Source organism: Colius striatus, chromosome 16, assembly GCF_028858725.1.
Source record: "Colius striatus isolate bColStr4 chromosome 16, bColStr4.1.hap1, whole genome shotgun sequence".
NCBI classification, from domain to species: domain Eukaryota; kingdom Metazoa; phylum Chordata; class Aves; order Coliiformes; family Coliidae; genus Colius; species Colius striatus.
In genome coordinates, this window is record NC_084774.1 from 2,179,605 (window position 1) to 2,202,861 (window position 23,257).

The 23,257-nt window shown below is 60.8% G+C and overlaps 1 protein-coding gene across 5 annotated transcripts in view; it reads right to left on the bottom strand.

Moving 5' to 3' along the window:
• EPB41L1 (erythrocyte membrane protein band 4.1 like 1) overlaps window positions 1–22,178 on the bottom strand; it is a 63,927-nt gene extending 41,749 nt beyond the window's left edge. For all 5 annotated transcript variants that reach the window (XM_062009483.1, XM_062009482.1, XM_062009479.1 and 2 more), the window contains exons 1-2: window positions 22,100–22,178; window positions 10,947–10,996 (exon numbers count right to left, since the gene is read on the bottom strand). The gene's annotated coding sequence lies outside the window, so the exon portion shown is untranslated. The remainder of the gene's footprint in view (window positions 1–10,946; window positions 10,997–22,099) is intronic.
• Between the last annotated feature and the right edge of the window lie 1,079 nt (window positions 22,179–23,257).

A 23,257-nucleotide genomic window follows, 5' to 3' on the forward strand; every position in this document is an offset into this window, starting at 1 on the left:
AGAAGCTCTGGAGACCCCCACTTTTTGCCCTGCTTCAGTGCAAAATAGCAGAACTAGGCAGGAAAGGAGCACTGAGGTGAAAGTCCCACATGAAAGGGTCAAGAGAGCTTCAAGACAACGTCCTTTCTCAGGGTGTCAGTGACCTTGGGCGGAAGAACCCCAGGTCAGGGTCCAGCAATGCCCAGAGACACCCTGGGCTGGCCTGGGACAGGGTGCTGCAGGGCTTCCCCCTGTGCTGCACGGGGAGGCTGCAGGAGATGCTGAGCAGGCGCAGGGATGGTACCCAGAAGCTCCACCTCTGCCGGTTGCTTGGCAACCAGCATCCCACAGGAGCCACACGTCCCTGCCAGCTCTGCTGCAATGGAGGTGAGACCAGCAACCTCTGCCTGGCATCTGCCAGCTCCTACCCCACTGGAGCAGCTGTTGGGATCTGTTGGACAAATGGAAATGACTTCACACCAGCTGAGCCCTCCCCCAGCACCACAGCCCTGCTTCCCCTGGGACCCCGAGGCCTCTGACCCTGCTGTGCTCTGGTCAGCATCAGCCCTCACAGCTTGGAGTCCTCCTAGCAAGTCCCCAAGTTGCACAGGACACATCACAAGTCTCAACATCACTGCTGCTTCCAAGCTGACAGAGGCCAGCATCCTGGGGAACACACAGCCCCAAATCCCCTTGCTGGGAAGAAAATGCTCCCAGCTGACGAGAAGAAAAGCAGCAGATTGAGAAGCAAAACGGGCAGGAGCTGAGGCTCAAGGAAGAGAACTGTTCTTGCAAAGGCCCTGTGGACACTGCCTGCAATTTATGCTGCTGCTCATCTCACTTGTGAGCAGACAGATTGGGTGGCTGGAAAGAGAAGCAAGAAATTGCTGCATTAACCATGGAAAATCAAGACTGGAAAAGAGACCTTCTGGGGCTTCCTTAACTATCCCCAGCACTGGTGTGTGAGCAGAGGCCTGACCTCCCTGGTCACAGTCAGAGAGCAGCCCAAGCTTCTCCTTCAACTTGGCACCTGAAAGTCTGATTAATCATCAGTGCTGCAAGAAATCAATGGCACATTGATCAAACACAAACACAGTGCCCCAGTCTCATTAAAGAACCCTGAGAGGCTTCCACAAGCTTTCAGCCCTGCAGCAACAGCCTCCAGCACCCCAGGAGCCAAGGGCCCCGTGCACCACAGTGGCCCAGGACACCTGCAGCTCCCCAAAGGACCCCACTGGCCCTGCAGCCCAGCCTGGGCCACGCTGGGTGCTCAACCACTGCACCTCCAAAACCAAAGGTGCTTCAGTGGGTTGTGGGGTGGGTTTGGGGTTTTTGCAAGCTAGGGGAAGGACATGTTCTGTGCAACAAAATGACTAAAACAAACCAATCAAACCAACCCCTTCTTCCCCCAAACGCTGCTGTGGGCTGGGCCTGAGACCACAATCAATGCCACTGCTTGGGATCCTTCCCAAATACAGACCTTCCAATTCCTTTTTCTTTCCACCACCCCTTTCCAACTAAAACTTGGAGTCAGATTTACCCCTGGGGTCCAGGCAGGCAGCAGCTGCCCCCTGCACTCTGTCCCTCCCTGTGCCCACAGACCATGCAGGGACCCAGCCCAGGTGCCACACACTTCATTTGAATGTTTGCCATCCCTGGCACCACTCCTCAGCTTCCACAGGACCAGCCCCCAGCCCTGCAGCAGGGTGGCAGGAATCAGTCATTTAGTTGAGGCACAAATATAACCCTGGCAAACAGCTGTACAGACCCATGGCAGGCTCAAAACTGGCAGAGATGCACACCAGACCTCCAGCTCCCACTGCACAACTACTCCAAGCTGGAGCACTCCCATCCAGTGTCCCCCAGGCCTCACCCCAGAGGGACCCCCACCATGCCAGCTGTCCTCCCCAGGCACAGGGCTGACACCTTCCTGTAAGCAAACCTTCCTCCAACCCTTCCATTTTACCTCTTGGACAATCCTGAGCAGTTGTTTTTCTCAGCTGCTTAATCTGTCTCCAGCTCCCAGAGGATGTATGCTTTGTGCCTGCAGAAGCTCATCCAGCTTTGATGTGTCTCAAATTCTACCCCCAGGCAGGTGACTGGTGTTCAGGGAACTTGGATAAATAAATGACAGCAGAAGAAAGGGCTGGAGAAGGGTTTGGGGTGGGGTTTTTAAAATAAACACAGGAGGAAAAAGCAGCAAATGTGTCTGAATCCTCCCCTGCCCAGCACAGCCAGGGCAGTGCCCCAAAGGCAGCCACCAGTGAGCATCTCCTCCACCCCCAACCCATGCACCCTGGGCACAAACCCCTGCTGCTGGCACAGGAGGCTGCTGTGGCCACTCTGAACACAGGCAGCAGGGACCCTGTCACCACAGCATGGCCTCAGGGGGATGTGCCTGTCCCAGAGAATACCAGAATGGTGGGGGTTGGAAGGGACCTGTAGAGCTCATCCAGCCCAACCCCCTGCTGAAGCAGCTCCCACCTAGATCAGGTCACACAGGAACGTGTCCAGGTGGGTCTTGAAGCCCTCCAAGGAAGGAGCCTCCACCCCCTCCCTGGGCAGCCTGGGCCAGGGCTCCCTCACTCAAACAGGGAAACAGCTTTTCCTTATGTTTAACTGGAACTGTTTGTTCCAGCTTCAGCCCATCAGCCCTTGTCCTGTTGCTGGATACAACAGAAAAAACAGTGCTGCCCCAACCTCCTGACACCCACCAGTGAGATATTTGTAACTATTGATGAGCTCCCCCCTCAGTCTCCTCTTCTCCAGACTGAACATCCCCAGTTCCTGCAGCTTTTCCTCACAAGGCAGATGCTCCAGTCCCCTGATCATCTTGGTGGCCCTGCACTGGCCTCTCTCCAGCAGTTCCCTGTCCCTCTGCAGCTGGGGAGCCCAGAACTGGACACAGGGCTCCAGATGAGGCCTCAGCAGGGCAGAGCAGAGGGGCAGCAGAGGTCCTGGGCACTGCCAGCTTGGCAGCACTGCCCAGCACAGACACGTCTGGAACTGGCGCTGGGTTGGCAACGGCCGTGTGGGGTCACAACTGGGGCTGCAGTCCCAGCAGAGCATGAGCACACTGCACCCAGCCCTGGGCTGGCTCTACACCACCTGCCTCTGCTCCTTGGTCCCTGGGCACTGGTCAGTGACCTGAAGGCAGCCCATGATGGGCCTCCCAGAAGAGAGGAAGAGCAGATAGGTCTGGACTTGCTGAGAGATGGGTCTGTCTCAGTTGTCAGGTGCAGGAGCTGAGCAGCAGCAAGGCCACGGGCTGCCCCAGACAGCCCCTCAGCCCAGCATCATCCCACTCTGCTCAGCACAAGGGACCTGCTGGGAAATGGCCCTGGAGCGTGGAATCAGAGCAGAAGCACCACGTCCCATCTGTCTCCCCTCAGCCTGCCCTGCTCTGGGACAGCCCTCCAGGGCAGCAGAGCCACAACAGCGAGCAGGAGCCACCAGCACCAGGGCTCCTCTGCCAAAGCCCCTTGGGATGAAGCAGCACATACATTGCTCAGCTCTGCATCCCCTCAACAGCCCCAGGCACCCACACTGCATCCCAACAGCCCCAGGCACCCACACTGCCTCCCCTCAACAGCCCCAGGGACCCACACTGCATCCCAACAGCCCCAGGCACCCACACTGCATCCCAACAGCCCCAGGCACCCACACTGCCTCCCCTCAACAGCCCCAGGGACCCACACTGCATCCCAACAGTCCCAGGCACCCACACTGCATCCCCTCAACAGCCCCAGGCACCCACACTGCCTCCCCTCAACAGCCCCAGGGACCCACACTGCATCCCAACAGTCCCAGGCACCCACACTGCATCCCCTCAACAGCCCCAGGGACCCACACTGCATCCCAACAGCCCCAGGCACCCACACTGCCTCCCCTCACACCCACACTGCATCCCCTCACCAGCCCCAGGCACCCACACTGCATCCCAACAGCCTTAGGCACCCACACAGCATCCCCTGAACAGCCCCAGGCACCCACACTGCATCCCAACAGCCCCAGGCACCCACACTGCATCCCAACAGCCCCAGGCACCCACACTGCATCCCCTCAACAGCCCCAGGCACCCACACTGCATCCCCTCACACCCACACTGCATCCCCTCACACCCACACTGCATCCCAACAGCCCCAGGCACCCACACTGCATCCCCCCAACAGCCCCAGGCACCCACACTGCATCCCAACAGCCCCAGGCACCCACACTGCATCCCAACAGCCCCAGGCACCCACACTGCATCCCCTCAACAGCCCCAGGCACCCACACTGCATCCCCTCACACCCACACTGCATCCCCTCACACCCACACTGCATCCCAACAGCCCCAGGCACCCACACTGCATCCCAACAGCCCCAGGCACCCACACTGCATCCCCTCAACAGCCCCAGGCACCCACACTGCATCCCCTCACACCCACACTGCATCCCCTCACACCCACACTGCATCCCAACAGCCCCAGGCACCCACACTGCATCCCAACAGCCCCAGGCACCCACACTGCATCCCAACAGCCCCAGGCACCCACACTGCATCCCCTCACACCCACACTGCATCCCCTCACCAGCCCCAGGCACCCACACTGCATCCCAACAGCCTTAGGCACCCACACTGCATCCCAACAGCCCCAGGCACCCACACTGCATCCCAACAGCCCCAGGCACCCACACTGCATCCCCTCAACAGCCCCAGGCACTCACAATGCATCCCATCAACAGCCCCAGGCACCCACACTGCATCCCCTCATCAGACCCAGGCACCCACACTGCATCCCAACAGCCCCAGGGACCCACACTGCATCCCCTCACACCCACACTGCATCCCCTCACCCAATCCTACTGTCCATCCCTGTTCAGTGGCCTCAGAGGCTCCTCACCACAGCACAAAGCTCCCTCTGGTACAGAGCACAAAACTCCCTCAGCTTCCCATCGCCCTACCAAGCACTCTGCGTTCTCTGCAGGTGGGGAAAGGGACAAGCCACATGTCCCAGGGCAGCTCATGGCTCCATGAAGAGCTGGTGCTTTCCAGAGGGGTCTCAGCAAAACACCAGCCATGCTGAGGACCCTCTTGGGAGGCTGAGGGTCACATGGTGTACAGGGGCATGACAAGCACCCTGCCCCCATGGAAAGGGCATCTCCCAGGGAGGCACTGGGGAGGCTGCCAAGCCCCAGCACCCTGGAAGGTGCAATGAAGCAGATCATGCTCCACAGAACCTGTTGGCTTCCCACCAAGGTGTTCTAAACACCTGCACTTGTAGCTGCTGAGGATGGACAGTGGCCCAAACACTGTTTTAACCCCTTCAGCAACAAAGAAGAAAGTCAAGAAAGAAAAAAGTCTATGCCCAGAATAAAGGAGAGAGCAACAAGGGCTGTGGGGGAGCTGGGCTGGGAGAAGCCCAGAGAGGTGCCACCACCAAGCACACATCTGCTGGAGGATGATGGCCCAGAGCACACCCATGCCAGGTGCTCTCCTGCACGTGACCCAGTCTCTGCACCTACCCTTGGGAGCAAGTGCTGCAGCTCCTCACACTGTGCCTGCTCAGATGCTGCCCACAGCTTCCCATCCCTTGGGTCCTGCTGAGCCAAAAAAGCTGCTGAAACATCAGCCCCAGGGGACAAGTCACTGCCACAGGGATGTGAGAACAGACAGCTCTTCCTTTCCACCCAGCCCCGGTGGGATCAGCAGTTTAACAAGGCAGGAGCCCATGTCAGCCCTACACAAAGGCCAAAACCAGTGGTGAGAGAGGTACATCATGTGGGAACACAGCCCTCTGCCACACTGGGACCTGCCAAGGACTGGGGTGAGCACATGGCCACAATGGAGCTGCAAAGCTGCCCCTTCCAAGAGCAGCTCCATCTCCTGTTGCCTAAGCAGACAGTGTCACACACCAAAGGTGTGACAGGACAGCAGCCCAGCACAGCTCTGGGACAGGAGATCCTAACAGGACAGCAGCCCAGCACAGCTCTGGGACAGGAGATCCTAACAGGACAGCAGCCCAGCACAGCTCTGGGACAGGAGATCCTGACAGGACAGCTCAGCACAGCTCTGGGACAGGAGATCCTCACAGGACAGCTCAGCACAGCTCTGGGACAGGAGATCCTGACAGGACAGCAGCTCAGCACAGCTCTGGGACAGGAGATCCTGACAGGACAGCTCAGCACAGCTCTGGGGCAGGAGAGCCTGACAGGACAGCTCAGCACAGCTCTGGGACAGGAGATCCTCACAGGACAGCAGCCCAGCACAGCTCTGGGACAGGAGATCCTCACAGGACAGCAGCCCAGCACAGCTCTGGGACAGGAGATCCTGACAGGACAGCTCAGCACAGCTCTGGGACAGGAGATCCTCACAGGACAGCAGCCCAGCACAGCTCTGGGACAGGAGATCCTCACAGGACAGCTCAGCACAGCTCTGGGACAGGAGATCCTGACAGGACAGCTCAGCACAGCTCTGGGACAGGAGATCCTCACAGGACAGCTCAGCACAGCTCTGGGACAGGAGATCCTGACAGGACAGCTCAGCACAGCTCTGGGACAGGAGATCCTGACAGGACAGCTCAGCACAGCTCTGGGGCAGGAGATCCTCACAGGACAGCTCAGCACTGCTCTGGGACAGGAGATCCTGACAGGACAGCTCAGCACAGCTGTGGGACAGGAGATCCTGACAGGACAGCAGCCCAGCACAGCTCTGGGACAGGAGATCCTCACAGGACAGCTCAGCACAGCTCTGGGACAGGAGATCCTCACAGGACAGCTCAGCACAGCTCTGGGACAGGAGATCCTGACAGGACAGCCCAGCACAGCTCTGGGACAGGAGATCCTGACAGGACAGCTCAGCACAGCTCTGGGGCAGGAGATCCTGACAGGACAGCTCAGCACAGCTCTGGGACAGGAGATCCTGACAGGACAGCTCAGCACAGCTCTGGGACAGGAGATCCTGACAGGACAGCTCAGCACAGCTCTGGGGCAGGAGATCCTCACAGGACAGCAGCCCAGCACAGCTCTGGGACAGGAGATCCTCACAGGACAGCTCAGCACAGCTCTGGGACAGGAGATCCTGACAGGACAGCTCAGCACAGCTCTGGGACAGGAGATTCTGACAGGACAGCTCAGCACAGCTCTGGGGCAGGAGATCCTCACAGGACAGCTCAGCACAGCTCTGGAGCAGAGGCATCAGCAGGGTGGGCATTCTGGCTCACCTCAGCTGTAACACGGCACCAGGGAAGCCCTGCTCCCAACTGACTGGTGCAGAAGAGGTTAAAAGCATCAGCCAAAGTGAGCTGGGTGTTTGACCAGTTGCCAGCCTTTCCCAAGGCCAGTGCAGGGAGCTGGCAGCTCCCACCAGCCCTCAGGGTGCCCATTGCCACATTCCACAAACCTGTTTGCGCTGCCTGGGCCAAAGCAGCTGGGATGGCCCAGAGCAAGCTTCACTAACCCAGGCATGTCTCACAGCGAGGATGGGCCCCAAATCAAGAGGAAAGTGCACGAGGAGCCCTAATCCAGGGCAAGTGCTCAGGCCCAGCACAGCCTGGCTCTGCCTGCAGCGACCATGCAGCCCACTGCCAGACCCAGCCGTGCCAGGCAGGAGAGAACGGCCCCACTGCAGCACACCCACACCCTGCCCAGCCCAAAGGTGATTCTCATAATGCCAGGGTGCTGGGAAGGGACCTCAGCAGCTGCTCTGTGCTCCTCTGCACCTTGCAGCCCTGACAAGCAGTGTCACGGGGCTAAACCACACCAGTGTCAGCTCCAGCCGGTGCAGGGGACGGGGCTGCCCTGAGCAGGGCTGGCTGGGTCCCACTGGCCCCTGCACAGCTTGAGAAGGAGAAAAGGCTGCCCAAGAGGTGCCACAGCCCAATGGAGCAGTGAGCCCAGGCAGGGACTGGGACCAGGAGCACTGCAGCCATCCCTCCCCTCCCACTCCAGCCCTGACACAGGGACAGCACTGGTGTGAAGCCCAGGGCTGTGCTGGTGCAGCAGTGGGAGGGAGACTCAGCCAAAGGCTGTTATGGTGCTCTCTGAACTCTGTTCACCAAGCTGGAGACACCAGCCAAGGCTGATGACTGCAGAGCACCAGTAAGGCACCTCAGACACACACCAGAGCAGGCAGGCATGCTACAAACCATGGGCACCAGTCATCTCCAGCAACACTCTTTGTCCATCCCCACTCCAGGTCAGCCGCTGCCTCTGTGGCAGCCACCAGCCACGGACAAATGAGGCAGAGGAAGGCAGAGGCCATGGGTTCAGCTGCCTTGTGCTGGGCTGCCTTATGTGCAAGAACACAGGGCCAGACACCCTGGAAACCACCAGGCCAGCCTGTAAGCAGTGTGTTGGAAGGGGAGAGGAGCTTGGGCAGGTGAACATCACCTAAAGGGGAGTCACCAAAGGGAGCCTAGCTCAGGCACAGGCTCAGCCCAGCCTTCTCCCATCTTCTCTTTCTTTCCAAAGGAAGGCCCAAGCTCTCTGCCTGCAGCCCTACAAGAATCTTGTTCAGGCTCTAAAGCTACAAAGTGCTGTTTTCCCCAAGGTAAGTCACATCTCCTGCAGCACTGGTGAGGAGGACCAGATAGTTCAGTTGGAAGGGAACTACAACAACCATCTAGTCCAACTGATGCACAACCATCACCTTTGAGCAAGCTCCCAAGGAAGCAGTCCTTTCACAGAACCACAGCATGGTGGGGTTGGAAGGGGCCTGTAGAGATCATCCAGTGCAAATCCCCCATCAAAGCAGCTCCCACCTAGATCAGGTCACACAGGGACGTGTCCAGGTGGGTCTTGAAGCCCTCCAAGGAAGGAGCCTCCACACCCTCCCTGGGCAGCCTGGGCCAGGGCTCCCTCACTCAAACACTGAAACAGTTTGTCCTTATGTTTAACTGGAACTGTTTGTGTTCCAGCTTCATCCCATCACCGCTTGTCCTGTTGCTGGATGCCCCAACCTCCTGCCTACCAAATCCCAGCAACAAGCCCTTGGTGGCATCAAGAGGCAGGATATTACATCAGCTGTGAGGGAGCCACAGAAACATGGAGACAGGAGGGGCTCATGGCCAGCACAGCCACTGTGCCGTGACCAGAGTGTCACCAACCCTTCCAGCAGCAGGAGGACGTCTCCCCTGGCACAGAGGCAGCTGGCTGGGCTGTGCTGGCACGGCTCTGCTTGCCCGGCCTTGCCACGGAGCCTGGGCATGGCTGGGCACGGCTGCCCAGGGCACACAGCCATGGAGCAGCTCTGCTGTGAGAGGGCTCCCCAAGTGCCCAGTGCTGGCTCATGAGATGCAGCCCAACGAGGGGAACGTGAAGCCAAAGACACTCGGTCCTGAGCTGACCCACAAAAGCGGGGTCAGCAGCCAAAGCGAGGGCTGGCCAGGCCCTGGGGGTGACCCTGGAGGTGGCGTGTGCCCTCCTGCTCCCTGGGCCACCCACCAAGGGAACGCAGCTCCTCGCCCTCCTTGCAGCCCTGGGCAGGGGCAGAGCTTTCTGCCTGGCATCACTCATGAGCAGCTGATGCCCGACATCCCTGCCAGCCCCCCTGTGCAGAGCCCCAGAGCACACAGACACCTCCCCCCACGCTGCAGGGAAACTGAGGCACGCAGCAATGCAGGATCACATGCAATCCACCACTGGCCTGCACCTCTGCTCCCATCAATCCCCAGAACGACCTTCCAGTACCCAAACTCGTCAGCACCCAGAGATGGGACAGGAAATCCCGTCACTCTCCTGTTTCCCTACGGACACACACGCCCCTGGACATGGACAGAGATGACATCTTGCTGGAGCCACCGAGATCCCTCCAGGAGAGATAGTTTGTAGTAGAGATGGTGAGAAACCACGCACAAAAAGGAATGAGCTGCCCTGCTCAGAGCCAAAGCCACCTCCAGCCCTGAGGAGCAGAGGGCTGCAGCCCACCACAGCCCTCAGCACAGACAGGGATCCCCTGCCCACACCCAGGGACCCGCTGCCTCTGTGCCCTTGGCCCCACACGGGCAGGAGCCAGAGCCCATGTGCAGACACAGAGCCTGGGGCAGACACAGAGCCTGGGGCAGACACAGAGCCTGGGGCAGACACAGAGCCTGGGGCAGACACAGAGCCTGGGGCAGACACAGAGCCTGGGGCACACGCTGCCACACGCTCCCGTCACCCAGGGAAGAGCCAGGACGGTGCAGTGCAGCCACAGAGCTCCTTGTCCTCAGTTTTCATATGATGACACCCTCCTCCTGCCTTGCACTCAGCTGGAGGACAGTCCTGCTGCACTGCTCCCCACCCAGCCTCACCCTGTGGCTCGGGGACTGAAAGCAGGAATGAGACCGAGTCCTCCCAGCCACGTGCCCTCAGTGAGATGCAGCAAAGCAGCTCAGGGCTGGTTCCACAGGGACAGCACCCTGCAAACCTGCTGTGCCCTGGGCCAGAGGGACCTCAGGGGTCTCTCAGAAAGCCTGGACCACACGCCTTCAACTCTGCCAGGAATCACAGCAACTGAACCCTGCAGCTCAGCCCTCCTGCCCAGCTCTGCCCAGCCACCCCGGGACTGCCTCAGCCTGCTGAGAGCCTGCAGCCTGTGCTTGGCTCTGCTCCTCACCAGCACCACTGCTGCCTGCAAACACAGCACAACACCTTCCCCAGCTCCTCTGTGCCACAGGCAGAGTGGAAATGCCACATCCCAAAGCTGCTCATCAGCGGCAAAGCCCCAGGCAGCTGGTAGGAGCCTTTCTGTTGGCAAAGGGGCCCAGCTCCTGACTACAGCAGGAAAAAGTCCCAACACAGAAGGAAAGCCAGCACAAGCCCAGGGCCAGCAGCATTGTGCTTTGGTGGTAGCAGGCCAGACTTCTAGCCCTGCTGGGGGTTTCTGGCAGAGGAGCCTCCCTGCAGCACCATCTCCATGCTGAGCAACCCTTTCTGTGCTACAAAACCCACTCAGCCTTATGTGGCATCTGGAAAGGAGAATAAAAGCTTTCAGCATAAACTCACGCTGTTTCCAGGGGCTGCTCTCAGCGCTCTGCTCCAGCACAGCTCCGAACCTGCAAAGAAGAAATCGGGTTTGGTTAAAGAGAAGGAAACAAACCCTTCCCAGAGAGGATGGCAAGCACGTGGAAGGACGTTAGCCAGGCACTTCATCACAAGATGGTGCCTGCACGACTCGAGCACTGCCTCTGCCTCCATCCAGAGCTGCTGGCTGCAGAATGCAGGCTCCAGATTCTGTCAGATGCTGCTTTATTCTCCAGAAGCCTGACGTGAAAATAGCACCTTCCCAGCCAGGCAGCCAGCCCGCTGCGGGCGCTGCCAGCCAGACCTGCTCGCTTCAGGCATCCAGGCAAATATTTACTACAGGCAGTGCTGCAGAACCAACACACCTCCCTGAAGTGAAGCAGATACCCTCCTGGCTCTGGCTGCTCCCAGAGCACCCTTCCAGGCCCATCTGTGCCACACCATTGTCGCCCACCCCTGCGGCCATGCCCACGGGCAGGGCTCTGACCTGGGGCACGATGCAGACCAGTGATGCAGGACCTGCAGGAGCCAGCCCTGCTCACTCGCCCATGGAGGCACCAGCAGCTCTGGTACACCATGAGTAAAACCAGGAGCTGTAACACAAACAGCCCCAGTCCTGCAGAAGCACTTTCAAGGCCACTGCTTAGATGACAACCACGTGTAGTGGGGAAGGACAAACTGCCCAGTGGCACCATGGCTACGTGAAGGAGGAACCACAGCCCCACAGCACAGCAAGGACAGCTGCTTTGCCAACACCTCCACCCGGCAAGGACCATCCTCCCATGAGTACAGAAGCAAAGCAGGCAGGATGACCCACCCATGCAAAGCAGCCACGCCATGGCTTCAGCAAAAACCTTCCAACCCTCCACATGCAAATGTCAGCCGTGTGTAGCCCAACACAGCTTGTCCTGAGCAACACCAGTCCACAGCAGCTTCCCCAGACCTGCTCCCCCTCCCATTTGGACAGTCCCCAGACAGCGTGGGGACAGGCAGCAGCTGATCCACGCCGGGCAGCCCTGCCTGGGGCTCGGCCATCCGCTCCCAGACAAGGACAGGGGCTGCTGCTGTCCCCAGGCAGAACACCTCATGCCATGAGACCTGCAGCTGCCACACCTCTGAGGAAGCAAAATCACCTTAGAGCAGGGGGAAACTGCATCCCCAAAATGATCTGCATGGGGAAGAGGAGAGAGTTACAGCCACAGCTCCATGCTTGGTCCCTAGGACGTCACGGTGCTGGGCACTCCTACAGCCCTGCCCCCAGGGACAGATTCCTCTGCAGCCACCCTGCAGACCGGTTTTACTTGCTCAGCTGTCTCACTGCGAGGGCAGGGGCTGGGATGCAACGTGGGCAACCCTGCACAGGCACTGCTGCACCCACAGCCCGCGTCCCGCTGCCTGCACCGCCGTGGGGACGGTGCCAGAGGCCTCAATGCCCAGCACAGCAGCAGAACACATGTCCCAGGGCACACACAGCTCGCTGCTCTCTCAGACCTGGCATCTTCCAACCCATTCGAGGTAACACAGAGTCACACTGCCCACAGACCACAGGAGGCAACTGGCATGGGGGGGGGCACTGTCCCATGCCATTACCAGAGCCCACACACACCTCTCTCTCCCTCACCTGCCTCCTCTTCTCACGCAGATGCCACTGCCAGAGGCCAACAAGCCAAAGGAAAGAGCCCATCAGAAGAGCTGCCCAGCAGCAGCACACAGATGCCCCAACAGGCCACATTGACCCAGGGAACCGGCTCCAACACCAGCAGCTCCTGGCCCTACCTGCAGACGGTCACACACAGCCACAGGGACGGATGGGACCCTCTCCCAGCACAGTCCCACGGCCCTGCCCTGCCATTTGTGTGAGGGCCTGGTGCTGCTCCCACATTCACAGCATCCCAGCCCAGGGGTGAGGCAGGAGATGCAGCACGGAGATGGGCAGGCAGACACAGCCAGGGATGGATTCCCACAGACCCAGAAGAAAGGGTACGGGGCCCACGGCCCTGGCAGCATCTGGGGCTTGCTGGGGCTGCACCGTGCTCCTCCTGGGAGGGAGGATGGAGGATGCAGTGGCAGGACAGTGGCACTTGATGCTCCCCAATCTGTCTGTGTTAATGCTGCCAAACAAAGCCTCTGCACTCTCCATCAGACACCGACTGTCCCTCCTTCCCATCCCCTGCTGCAGGAAGCAGCGTTCACCAGGGCCAGCTGCGCCGCAGCAGGCTCTGAGCTATAGACATTTTGAGATCTGAGCTACTGCATCAATTAGTATCTTATTAATGAAGTGTTCTGAGGATACACACAGCGGGAGCAAGACCCTCCCCCAACCCTGCTCACTTGTGCCTGCAAACAAACACGTCCATGCTGGGCGGCAGCGTGACCTCCTGCACGCCGCTCAGCCGGCAGCACCGCAGCCACAGCCACGCCACAGTGACCCACACACAGCACACAGCCACGGCCCAGGCTGCTCACCCCAACCCAGGCCACTGTGAAAACGCTGATGGGCCCAACAAAGGCCAAGGAGAGGACAAGGATTGCTCATGTTCCCTCTTGTGCCCACCAGAGCAGGACATAACTGGGCAGGGCGGCACGGCAGAGCCAGGGCAGCGTGGCCAGGCATGAGGCATGAGCAGAGATTCAACTGTGCACAGCTCAACCCTGCACTGGGATCACATCAGCTCTGACACCGAGGGAGAATGGCCCAGGCAGCACCCAGGGGGAGAGGACCATGGGCCTTCCAGGTGGCCTCTCCTACCTGCACCAGGCTGCCTCGGCCACAGCACTGGGATGAAGCTCCAGAGCCCTTGCAGCAGCACAGAAGCGTCCCAGTGGCCTTGCAGCAATAACACAAGTTGCCACCAAACCACAGCAAGGACAGCTGAGTTTTGTGGGGTTGTTCAGCCTGGAGAAGAAGAGGCTGAGGGGAGACATGGTCACTCTCTGCAGATCCTTGACAGGAAGCTCTGGTGAGCTGGGGGTCAGTCTCTTCTCCCATGTGATGAGTGACAGGACAAGAGGAAACAGCCTCATGTTGCCCCAGGGGAGGCTGAGGCTGGAGCTGAGGCAGAACTGTTTCCCTGAGAGGGGTGTCAGCCCCTGTGCCAGGCTGCCCAGGGAGCTGGGGCAGTGCCCAGCCCTGGAGGGATCCCAAAGCCGTGGAGCTGAGGGCTGTGGGTTAGTGATGAGGGCAGGGCTGGGACTGCAGCAGCTTCAAGGGCTTTAACAACCAAAACAATTGTGATTGTATCTCTATATAGATATAGGTAGCACTTGTAATGGTCACCCTAAAGTCCACTGCACTTCTGACAGATGCATCACACAAGAGACCAAGGTGACCAGCAGGGATTTGCTCATGTCACACTACCAGAAAGCTTCTTTTGGTTCCCTAAAGAGCTCCAGTGATTCTGCAGAGGTAATGAGCCCCTGCTCCACATAGGCACACAGACACCCAGAGCCCAACCAGACCATCTGCCAGGGCTTGCAGGAAATCCCCTAAAAGGCAGCACTGGTGAGAATTAGGGCTGGAAGTTTCCCACCCCAAAGTTCTCCACCAATGATGGCTTTGTATCCATGTCAAAAATTGCACCTTCCTGCAGCGAGGAGCTGATGCAGCTGTATGAGCACCCCTTGGGCCCTGCCACCGCTCACCCACTGACCTGCACATCCCTCATTGTCAGCAATGCAGAGCCCCAAAGCTCCCTCAGGGCACCCCACGCTCAGTGGGAGCTGCTGCCAGCAGAAACACTGGGAGATCAATACTGCACCTAATTAGGACATTTAATTGCTTCCCTCATACACAGGGGTGCTGCTTCCCCACGGGATCACAGAGACAAACCTGTGTGCAGGAGGAGGATGAGGAGAGCTGCTCCATCCAGGGCACACACATCCCCCTGCCCCCAGCCTGGCTGGGGGGCTTTCTGCTGGCTCTCACCCCCCACTGCCAGCACGGGGAGCTGATGACAAAGGGCAAGGTGTGGTTTGAAACACACAATCAGATTGCCTGGCCCTTCTACCCATAACAAAATGTCTCGTGCAATGGCTCATTCTGCTCTCCCATAGAAACATGTTTCCCTTCCAAAGCCTGACACAGGAGATGGGGGAAAAAAAGAAACAGCAGAGCTAAAATTATCTTCTGAAAGACAGCACAAGAGAACAGATTCCCAGGGTGGGAAGGGGGCCTTCCATGTGCTAAGACCTGTTTAATCTCTCCCCAGCCACCTAAAACATCCACAGAAACGGTCCCCCAACATTTCCTTTGTGTGAGAGGTGACTCCACCCTGTGTTTTCCTCTCCACCCAATACCTGGGGAAGGATCCCAGAACACATCTCCAGGCTGCCAGGCAGTGGGTTAGTAGGAGCAAAGGGAGGAAGGAGCCTGTGGGTGGGACCTGGCAGCGGGCTGTGCTGTGAATCTTCATTCAGCATCGCCTCGAGCACAGGATGCATTTTACACCAGAGCAGCACCTGGTTTCCAGCCCAGCACCAAGAGGTCTCCTGGCAAAGGAGCACTGGAGAAGGGGGTGGTGGCACCAGCCCCAGCAGACGGCCACAGGGTCCACAAAGGGGATGGAGCAGATACTAAACTGCTGGTACCACCTTTCATCTCCACAAAGAGGCCAAGTGACTGAGCAAAACTGCTGACCCTCTGGCAATGGCAGGTCTGTGGCCTCAGCCTCGTTTGTCTCGTGTTTTGAGCACAATAGGGGCCAGCCCAGTCTCCTCTCTGCACCGTGATCACAGCAGAACCAGGCTGCTGCTTACCCAGCCCTGGGTGCTCTGGGCCTCAGCCTGGGCACTGCCCAGGGGACCCAGGATTGCCCTCTGGAAGGCAAAAGGCAGATCCCTCAGCAGATGCAAAGGAATTCCTCTTCCAGAGCATTATCAGGCTCTGCCTGCTTCTCCCACCCTCCCAGACAGCAAACTCACGAGCTCCCACATGGGCACACACATGCTATAGGCAGGCCACTGACTAGCTCCCAGCCTCCATCCAAAGCACCCTCAGCTGTGTACTGGGACACCAGACCTGAGGGGTTTGTACCAAACCAGCCACTCTGGGAGGATTGCCCCTTTCCACACCACCCAGTCTAGCACAGGGAGAGCAAACCTTGGCTCCTGTCCCACTTGTACAAAAGCTCACTCCAAACACTGTGGCAGGGTGGAGGGAGCAATAATAATCCAAGACAAGGGCCATGAGCAGAGCCTGGGCCCACCATCCCATCCTGTGCCCACCATCCCATCCTGTGCCAGGGCCCTGCTGTGAGGCCAGGCGAGCTGCTGCAGACAGACACAGCTTCCACAGCAGATGTGGTTGCTCAGAGCCCCTTCTCTTCCCTTTCAAGCCCTGGACAACCCCCTGAGCCAACCTGAGGATTGGCAGGAGAGGAAAGATGGATCTGCAGCCACCAGGCAACACTGCAACATGTGCCCCTTGCAGACAGCCTCCTCACACCCTGCTTCCCACCGCCCGTGAGCCAGGCACAGCCACATGTGAGGGATCGGCCAGCCCGGGCAGCTGCCCCGCTCAGCTTCAGCCACCCCAACGGCACGGGGCAGGTGCTGCAAAGGGCTCCCAAACGGGCCTGTCCTCCAGCTGCCACAAGCACACACAACTCCCTCCAGCCCCAAGTGACAGCATGAGCCAAGAGTGAGCCAAGTCCAGGCTGAAACCCCAACATTTCCACACAGAAGGGGCCAGCCAGGGCCAGCCCCCTCCCCTCAGCACCACAGGAACCTCGCAGGTCTCCCCAGCACCATGGCCCTGGCCATCACAAACCCAAAGCTGCTGACTCAGAGCCACCCTGCTGCTCTAATGAGAGCAATAAGCCTGCAGCCATCGCTGTCACAGCCTCAGTGCAAGCACACTTGGAGATGCCGTGTGGAGTCGTGTATTTGCAGCTGCAGGAGCCTTCCTGCTCAGGAGCTCCCAGCAAGCAGGGACACAGGAACCTCCACTGCTTTCTGCCTTTGAATTGATGCGTAAAACAGAGCTTCAGACTCGGCTCAGACCTCCAAGTGACAGGCACCACACGAAAGTCTACTACACAGCTAAACACAGGCCTTGCAGACACCCACACAGACATGCTGCAAAGCTCAAGCCCATCCCCAGCTCATCTCCATCCACAGCTCATCTCCCCGCACGCGCTCGCTTCCCCACTGGTACCCCAGCTGCTCCTGAGCCCCAGCACTGCACCCCAGGCACCAGGGGAACATCCCCAGCTGCCCCTGAGCCCCAGCACTGCACCCCAGGCACCAGGGAAACATCCCCAGCACTGCACCCCAGGCACCAGGGAAACATCCCCAGCTGCCCCTGAGCCCCAGCACTGCACCCCAGGGACCAGGGAAACATCCCCAGCTGCCCCTGAGCCCCAGCACTGCACCCAGGCACCAGGGAAACATCCCCAGCTGCCCCTGAGCACCAGCACTGCACCCCAGGCACCAGGGGAACATCCCCAGCTGCCCCTGAGCACCAGCAGTGCACCCCAGGCACCAGGGGAACATCCCCAGCACTGCACCCCAGGCACCTGGGGAACATCCCCAGCACTGCACCCCAGGGACCAGGGAAACATCCCCAGCTGCCCCTGAGCCCCAGCACTGCACCCCAGGGACCAGGGAAACATCCCCAGCTGCCCCTGAGCACCAGCACTGCACCCCAGGCACCAGGGGAACATCCCCAGCTGCCCCTGAGCCCCAGCACTGCAGCCCAGGCACCAGGGAAACATCCCCAGCTGCCCCTGAGCCCCAGCACTGCACCCCAGGGACCAGGGAAACATCCCCAGCTGCCCCTGAGCCCCAGCACTGCACCCAGGCACCAGGGAAACATCCCCAGCTGCCCCTGAGCACCAGCACTGCACCCCAGGCACCAGGGGAACATCCCCAGCTGCCCCTGAGCACCAGCAGTGCACCCCAGGCACCAGGGGAACATCCCCAGCACTGCACCCCAGGCACCTGGGGAACATCCCCAGCACTGCACCCCAGGGACCAGGGAAACATCCCCAGCTGCCCCTGAGCCCCAGCACTGCACCCCAGGGACCAGGGAAACATCCCCAGCTGCCCCTGAGCACCAGCACTGCACCCCAGGCACCAGGGGAACATCCCCAGCTGCCCCTGAGCCCCAGCACTGCAGCCCAGGCACCAGGGAAACATCCCCAGCTGCCCCTGAGCCCCAGCACTGCAGCCCAGGCACCAGGGGAACATCCCCAGCTGCCCCTGAGCATCCCAGGCACCAGGGAAACATCCCCAGCCTCAGCTGCCTCTGAGGGCCCCAGCACTGCACCCCAGACACCAGGGAAACATCCCCAGCCCACAGCCAAACAAAATCAAGGCAAAGGACACCTGAGGGATGTCTGCAAGACTGGGCAGGAAACTAAGGGCAAGCCCAGGAACAGCCAAGCCCACCCCCTGCCCTTTAATCAACAGGTCATTCTCTGGGACTTCCTAATTTAGAAATGCTAATTAGCTATGGGAAAGATTTCTTCTTTTAGGGACAAAGTTAATCCGGCACCTAAGTGGTCTGTCTGCCTCGGAAAAGCTCCTCCAGTGAGGCAGAAGTCACCAGCAGCACTCACACAAGGAGGAAGGCAGCCAACAGCGTGGAGTCACACACGGGACAGGGGCTCAGCACAGGCAGCACAAAGCAGCAAAGGTTATTCTGTAGATCAAGGAGAGATCCAGCTCCTCACCAGAAGCAAGGTCATAAGCACCCAGAGCTTTACAGGCAGCTCACCTGCCTGGGGGAAGAAAACTGATTTGTAAGATTCTTCCCCTTCTACACTGCAGTGATTTTTTCAGCCAACTCAGCCACCCATAAACCACAGGCCAGGAGGCACCCTGGAAGGGTGGTGGTGGCAGCCACGGCAGCAGCCCAAGCAGAGGGCTCAGCAAGCTCTGTGCCCTCACTGGACAGGTACAGAAATCCTCATCCTCTGCAGGCCAGGAACATGGGCTGTCCTCTACACTCATGCTTTTTGACCAGAAATACAACACTGGACTTCAAGCTTTCTTAGATGCTTCCTCCAAACCAAAGCACCTCCCCTGAGCTGTGGGAAAGTGGTGATTGCTAAAAAAAAAGATAAAGATAAGAATTCTGGACAGTTCTAGCTACAACATTCAACAAGCTACCAAAACAGGAGCGGAGGAACACGGCACCTGCAGCCAAAGCCAGCCCACCATCAGCACAAACAAACGGGCTCTGCAGCTGACCCAGCGCCACATGGCACCCAGCACCCTGCTCCTGCAGCGCACCCCAGGGCTCTGCTGCATGCACCCTGCTCCTGCAGCCCACCCCAGGGCTCTGCTGCATGCACCCTGCTCCTGCAGCCCACCCCAGGGCTCTGCTGCATGCGCCCTGCTCCTGCAGCCCACCCCAGGGCTCTGCTGCATGCACCCTGCTCCTGCAGCCCACCCAAGGGCTCTGCTGCATGCAGCCTCCCCTGCAGCCCACCCCAGGGCTCTGCTGCATGCACCCTGCTCCTGCAGCCCACCCCAGGGCTATGCTGCATGCAGCCTGCTCCTGCAGCCCACCCCAGGGCTCTGCTGCATCCAGCCTCCCCTGCAGCCCACCCCAGGGCTCTGCTGCATCCAGCCTCCCCTGCAGCCCACCCCAGGGCTCTGCTGCATGCAGCCTCCCCTGCAGCCCACCCCAGGGCTCTGCTGCATGCACCCTGCTCCTGCAGCCCACCCCAGGGCTCTGCTGCATGCACCCTGCTCCTGCAGCCCACCCCAGGGCTCTGCTGCATGCACCCTGCTCCTGCAGCCCACCCCAGGGCTCTGCTGCATGCACCCTGCTCCTGCAGCCCACCCCAGGGCTATGCTGCATGCACCCTGCTCCTGCAGCCCACCCCAGGGCTATGCTGCATGCACCCTGCTCCTGCAGCCCACCCCAGGGCTCTGCTGCATGCAGCCTCATCTGAGTTTATGACGGCCACGTCAAGGGCTGAAGCTGCGGCTGAAGCTGTTGACCAACACAGCACAGGGACGGCACAAGGAGCAGAAGAACTCCTTCTGGGGGGCTGCCAGTGGGGAGGTGGCTCTCACCCCCTGAGGGACACCACATTGTGACCCTTCAACATGACACACGGAGGCTCCTCCTGCATAAGGAGGGAATGCTCTGGGAGAGAGAGAGTGGTTCTGGACCTGCCATAGGTTACAACAGCCAGGGTCTGCCACAGCTTCCAGAACATGCCCTGCAAGCAGCAGAGACCAGAGTCCTATCAAGGGCATGGCTTCAAGCACCCTGGGCAGGCCTCCACAGACAGACTCCATGCCTACCAAACCAGACTCTCAAGCAAATCTAATTAAAGGGTAGTTCCCTTCTTGTATGGATCATCACTCAAACCCAGCTTCCTCTCAGCTCCAAAGCTGCTCAGCAGCAACAAGGGCATGCACCTGAACGCCACCCAAACAGCTCTCCAGCCTGCACAGCTGCAAAGGGGTCTGGCACACGCAGAGTCCTCCAGCGTGCTGCAAAGGATGCAGAGGTCTGCAAGGCAATCCCCAGGAGCAGCCCTCGGTAGCAACGTGCTTCCCCCATCCCGAGTTGTTTGGAAGCAAAAAAAAAGGATCATTTGGGACGAGTCTAGCATGAGAAAGCAGGAGAGAAAGTGCTTGTTAAGCGCAGGAAGGAGACCGATGCATGGGCTGGTCTCTCTAGGGATGCCGGAGAAGCCACACCTCATCCACAGCAGCAGAGGGAGGGCTGATCAGGAGTCACCTCACACCAGCTACAGCTGAATCAAACGCAGCTTCTCCATCGCCTGCTCCTGCAACACATTGTGAATACTCAGCCAGGCATACCCAGACCATTGTTTGGCCACAGAAGGTTCCCCACGGCAGCGCGGAGCAGGTCGGGCGCGCCGGAGGGAAACAAAACCACCGCGGAAACAGCAGGAAAAATCGCGTTTCACACAGAAAGCACTGACAGAGAAAAGGGCCACGCAGCTCCTCTAGTACAATCACCCGGGCAACCAGCCTATGGAGAAAATGCTGAGCTCAAGGATACCTCCAGAGCCCACCTCCTGCCATATGACGAGACTCCAAAAATAACCACAGAAATATGCGAGGACCCATTCCAAGTTGTTCCTGGCTCCCTCCACATTCTCCCGCTAATGTAAATCGTCTCCCTGAAATCACAGCCCGGCAGTTAAATGCTATTGCGGCAACCCGCGGCTCGGAGCTACGGCTCCCCGGGGCTGCCCCAGCCCGCAGCGAAGCTCCGCACCCGCGCCGCCGCCTCCCCGCGCTCCGCCTCGCACCCGCCGCCCCCCGCACGGATGAACCCTCGCGGGGAGCCGCGGCCCGACCTCGGCATCCCGCACCGCACAGCGGCCGGGCACGGCGCGGGGAGGGAGGCACGGGGCGCGGGAGGGAGGCTCACGGCGCGGGGAGGAAGGCTCACGGTGCGGGGAGGGAGGCGCGGGGAGGGAGGCTCACGGTGCGGGGAGGGAGGCGCGGGGAGGGAGGCTCACGGCGCGGGGAGGGAGGCTCAGGGTGCGGGGAGGGAGGCTCAGGGTGCGGGGAGGGAGGCTCAGGGTGCGGGGAGGGAGGCTCAGGGTGCGGGGAGGGAGGCTCAGGGTGCGGGGAGGGAGGCGCGGGGAGGGAGGCTCGGGGTGCGGGGAGGGAGGCTCGGGGCGCGGGGAGGGAGGCTCGGGGCGCGGGGAGGGAGGCTCGGGGCGCGGGGAGGGAGGCTCGGGGCGCGGGGAGGGAGGCTCGGGGCGCGGGGAGGGAGGCTCACGGTGCGGGGAGGGAGGCTCACGGTGCGGGGAGGGAGGCTCACGGCGCGGGGAGGGAGGCTCAGGGTGCGGGGAGGGAGGCTCACGGTGCGGGGAGGGAGGCGCGGGGAGGGAGGCTCAGGGTGCGGGGAGGGAGGCTCAGGGTGCGGGGAGGGAGGCTCAGGGTGCGGGGAGGGAGGCTCGGGGGGCGGGGAGGGAGGCACGGGGCGCGGGGAGGGAGGCTCACGGTGCGGGGAGGGAAGCTCACGGCGCGGCGATGCGATGCTCGCCCTCCCCCCGCCGCCGAGAAGGGCAGGCCCCGCTCGCATGAAGCCTCCCAAGCGGCGGGGCCGCGCCTGCCTCAGCCGTGCCGGCCTCTCCCCGTGCACTCGGGGCTGCCGGCGCTCCCCGTTCCCCGCTCCCCCGGGCGCTCACCTCGCCGCCGCCGGCTCCCGGGCGCGGCCCCTCGCCGCAGCCGCCGCACGCCCGCCCGTGCTGCCCGCCGTGAGGCGGCGCGGGGCGGGGCGGGGCGGCGCGGGGCGGGCCGCGGCGCTGCGGAGCGGGAGCGGCCGCCCGGGCCCGCCCCCCGCCCGCCCCCCGGCCCGGCCCGGCCCGCGGGAGGGTCCCGCACGGAGCGCGGTGGGCTGGGCTGGGTGCGTGGCCGCCGCGGCCGCAGGTGAGCAGCGGGACGGGGCGCGGAGGTGCGCGGCGCGCTCGGCCTCCAGATGCCGGGGAGCGAAGGACACAGGGAGTGTCAGGCGTAGCTCAGCGCCGGGCCCGGCTTCCTCGTTCCCTGAGCCCGGGGCCAGCCCCGGCTCGGTTACCCAACGCCTCCCGCACTTGCTGCGTCACGCAGCGCCCCGAGCAGCCTGTCGTGCCCCTGGACGTACCTGCTGGGCCTGGCTCTGATGTCTAGTGCTGCGTCTGCCATCAGTCCCTCTGAAGCTAGCGAGGAGGGGGCCTGGGGACTCTTCCCGGCCTGGACAGCCCTGCCCTCGCTCTGCAGGCCGCGGCCGGCCCGGGCAGCCCGTCGCGGTGTGTCAGCGCCCGGTCGCCTGGCTGGCAGCAGCGGCGGGTGCCCAGGCTCCGTGCCGGCCCCTCTGGGTGCTGCTCCTCAGCTTGCTCCCCACCAGCCTTCGGAAGCCTTGCCCTTCCCTCTCAGGCAGGGAGCCTGACCCCTGACCCACGGCGGGGATGAAGCGCTGGAGTCAGGCGGCCTGTGTTCTTTACTGCTTTATGAAGTGCCTCCTTTATGAGCCACACTGAGGCCTTTCCTGGCAAACCACAGGCCGGCAGAGAGTACCAGCAACAAAGTGAGGCCGCATGGTCCAGGGGCTGCAGCCAAGGCAGCGATGCCAGCAGCACTGTGGGCTCTAATCCCCTGCCGAGCTGTTGACTCACTGTACAAACTCAGGCAGGTCCTGCCTCTTTGTGCCTCGCAGAAGCCCAGCTGGAAAGTTGGGTAAATAGCAGGAAAAAACCCTCCCCAGCAACACACGGGAGCTGAGCTTGAGGGAGGCATTCACTTACCACTTACCAACAAAAACCACTGCAGCTGGCTGCTCAGCTCTCCTTGCAGGCATCGTTTTCACC